The sequence below is a fragment of the Ochotona curzoniae genome, unplaced genomic scaffold, assembly GCF_017591425.1.
Source record: "Ochotona curzoniae isolate NIBS_2020 unplaced genomic scaffold, NIBS_Ocur_1.0 contig_1274, whole genome shotgun sequence".
NCBI classification, from domain to species: Eukaryota; Metazoa; Chordata; class Mammalia; order Lagomorpha; family Ochotonidae; genus Ochotona; species Ochotona curzoniae.
The window spans coordinates 10,493,939-10,497,887 of record NW_024465023.1 but is presented as its reverse complement, the minus strand read 5'-3'; the positions used below and the strand labels follow the sequence as shown (position 1 = coordinate 10,497,887).

Genomic DNA, 3,949 nt, shown 5'->3' with positions numbered 1-3,949 from the left:
AGTGCTTGGGCCCCTGTAACCATGTGAAAGATACAAAGAAATTTCTTGCTCCTGGCTTTGTTCTGGTTCATCCCTGGCAATTGGCCATGGAGAAGAGCTAGAAGATGAAAGGATGTAAGATCTCTCTCTTTCTCTGATCAGTTTTCAAATGAATAATGAAATATTTGAAAAAAGAAATAACAATGATAAACTTATTATAAGTTAATATAATTAATATTTTATTTACAAATAGCTATTTTTGTTGAAAGCAAAAAGAAACTTAGTGGTTAGCATTATTTTACACTTTCCAATCTCTTTACCACCAGGTTTAATAGAAGGCAACTTTATTCTCGTATTGGCTTCCTTATTCCATTTGTAGCAATGTACTTTTTAATGAAAGTATATAAATAAAAGCAATCCAGATCAGATAAATGTATGTCTGGAAAAGATAGGAGATATTTAATAACTCTTTCAGATTAGTGTGATCATCCTTTGATACTGCACATACCAAAATAAATGACAAGCAACAGTTACACAAAGATTTGTTGCAACATGAAATCTGAGACCATAAATCAATGACTTATTCATTCTCATATTAAAATTCATTACTCTGTCTTACACTCAGAATATATTTCAGTCATGCATGATTTTGTACAACTATGAATTGATCATCTGGACAATACTGATTCACCAAATTATACGTATCTTTCAAAAGTTGACACATTTTTGTAAAAATTTTTAAAATCATGTTTGTTAATATCAACACTAATCTTTTTCGAAAATGTCTTTAAGTATTAAGCATCTGGCAAGCTTATGGTGGCAGATACAAGCTCTCCAAAACTCCAATATTCTCTTGAAAGCTTGGAATTCTATCTTTGGCAACAAATTCTGCCAGTTGTTTTTCTTGAAATAACAGCCTCACTTAGTTCATTTTCAAGAACATGTCTCCCAAGAACTGAAGTACAAATAGCTATGATTTGTCTGTCAGTCAGTAGATGAAGTAGAAACGGTCTTACACACACACACACACACACACACACACACACACACACACACACAGGCAGCTAGCTCAGCTCACAACTCAATTGCACAAGTTCTTTGCTTGAAGCAACTGCTGTGCATTAGCAGGTGGCAGAAGTGTTGTGTGCATTCTTCCCACTTTGTCACACAGAATACTAAAATAAAACAAGTAAAGAAGTATAGGCTTAGAGTTTTTATAAATATATTTATCTGAGATTGTGTTTGAAAATCCTGAAGCACGGGGCACTCCTGCTTGCTCTGGTCAGATAAATATCTGATTTCAATTGGCAACTGCTACTTTAACATGGGAATTGGTGGAAGGGACACACTCAATCCATAGCAAAAACATTCTATGAAAACTCATCTCAATAGAAACTGTCTAGGTTATTAGTGGCCCACCCCACTTCAGAAGGAATAAATCAAATCCTGAGAGACATTGACACTAATAACAAAAAAACAGTAAAACACACACGCCAATAAGAATATCTTCCGAATTTTTTTCCTGCCTGATTCTAGGTCTTATTTCTGTTGACATGTGCACCTGCCCTGCACACTAGCCCTGCTCCCACCAGGAGCCAGCTAGCCAGTGGTTCGCTCTGCCAAGCCTGAGGAAAGCAGCATGGGGTGACCCCTCCTTGGAGCCCTGCATCTTCCGGGTGAGCCCTGGGAGAAGACACCGCTGATAGGCCCTGTGTATCTGGTCTGGGCACCCTGCACAGCCGCGTCCTTAGCAACGGGCAGCCCAACACCAGAGGATGCTGCGGGGGACGCAGGGCTGGGCGGGTTAGGGAGCAGTGGCAGCCGCCACAGGCCCGAAAAGGCAGACTGGCGGCTCCCATGCCCTGCAGCCAGTACAATGCCTCCAGCTGCCTGCGCTTCTATGTGGCACGGGTGATGGTGGTGCGGAAAAGCTTGCAGAAGAGCTGCACGGCCGGGGGCGAGTCATCGTTGCCGGGCACGGGGTAAGTGATGTGGCACGGGTTACAGTTGGTGTTTACCATGCTCACTGTGAGGATGTTCATTTTGGCGGCGTCCCTCACGGCCACTTGGGGCTCAATGATGTTGAGCGTGTGCAGGAAGACGATGAGGTCCGGCAGGCGCACCTCGCAGCCCAGGAGGAGGTCAGCGTTGTTCAGCAGCCCGCCCTTGAAGTAGCGGGTATGGGCGTACTCGCAGCAGGCCTGCGCCGTGTTCTTGATCAGGTGCGAGAACTGCCAGTGGCGGCTTAGCAGCAAGATGATGCCCCGCGGTAGGCCACGTGGGAGGTGAAGTTGAGGGCAAGCTGCAGATGCAAGGCAGTCGGCTCCAGGTCGATGATGTCCTAGTCCAGGTGGCTCCCGAAGATAAACGGCTCCATAAACCTGTGCCTGCAGCCGGCCTTATGTCCCAGGTACACAGGGGTTTTGTGGACATCTCTGACGTTGAAGAAGTCGGAGTGCCTCAGCGGCTCCTTCAGGATCCTGTTGGTGACATCGCCGTCGTCCTTGCACTCGCGGACCTGCGGTACTACCCAACAGCCTGCAGCCCGGCCTGCGCAGCCTGGGCCAGGCACCCTGCTCAGCAGGCCACCCAGCATGAGCAGGGCGGAAGCGCCATGACCGGGCACATGCTGGGATCCCATAGAGGCAGCAGTTCTAATCTCAGCAGCCCCCTTCCCATCCAACTCCCTGCTTGTGGCCTGAGAAAGTAGAAAACAGCTCAAAGCCTTGGGACCCTGCACTCACGTGGGAGACTCAGAAAAGGCTCCTGGCTCCTGGCTTTGGATCAGCTCAGCTCCAGCTGTTGCAGCGCTTGGGGAGTGAATCAATGGACAGAAGATCTTACTCTCTGTCTTTCCTCCTCTGTATATCTGACTTTGCAACAAAAATAAATACATCTTTTAAAAAATAGTTGTGCAGTATGCAGACAACACAGCTAGGCTTTCTGGGAGTGTGAGTCACACAGAGATCACAGGCAAATGCAGATCTCAAGGACACCTTGTACAAGTCTCAGGTCCAGATACGTGGTGCCAGAGAAAAATGTTCCATTTTGAGTGAAGGCATTGCATTAAAGCAAGGAAGTGGGTGCCATTTACACAGAATACAGCATGCAGGAAGACAAGTCCTAGAGAACAATGTCAGAAAAGCAAGAGAGTGTCAGATTGTAGACAGCCTAAATGACAAGCCAGAGAACCGTTTCTCTGCGTTTCTCTGCTTGGCTCCACCAGCTCTGACAGTGCCTCCTTCCTTCTTGTCTCTCCACAGTACAGAGTGATGTTTGTAGCCCTCTCCTGTCCCAGGAAAATCTCCCTCCCAGCTCCTCCACCAGTCCACAATACCTACAATCCATGCACCCTTCCAACTTGGGCAATGAGACTCCTACTACTGGGGCCCATGAGAACCAAATTTACCACTAGTGGCCGAAATGCATTTTGGATGTTGTCAACATTCATTCCTTTTGCTGGATATGTTACCATGGACAAATCTAAGGGTTCATAATAAAGTTAAATTGCAATGATTATTTAAGAGTTAGGACAACCAGTTAAAGGCATGTTAAATATGCCAAGGAGTCTGAAGTCAGAAAAGTTCTGGAAGACTTTTTAAAGCAATTCCAAGTTAATGAGTGCTATAGTGGACACAATATTCAACAGTATATGTTTCCCACCTATAGGCAGCCAATGAAACTAATAATAAATACAGACTAAGATATATGATCTCATAGGTGACTTTTAGCGAATGGATCACCTTAAACAGTCATTGGTTTCTTAAACTCATTAACTATTGCTCTAATTCAGACAAAACTTTTTGCGCCTGTGACTCCCATTTTTCATTTTTCTTCTACCATATGATTAGAAGCCCAACTTCAGACTTGCGATTTTTCTAGGCCTGTAGTCCCTATCTCTATCATACTTCCTGTTGGAAACCCTCCATTTGTCAGACTTCCCCACAACTCGTTCCTAGGTGTGAAAGGC

General features: G+C 45.1%; 1 pseudogene; it reads right to left on the bottom strand.

Moving 5' to 3' along the window:
* Positions 1 to 1,511: 1,511 nt before the first annotated feature.
* On the bottom strand, positions 1,512 to 2,620 carry LOC121171270 (annotated as a pseudogene).
* Positions 2,621 to 3,949: the final 1,329 nt, after the last annotated feature.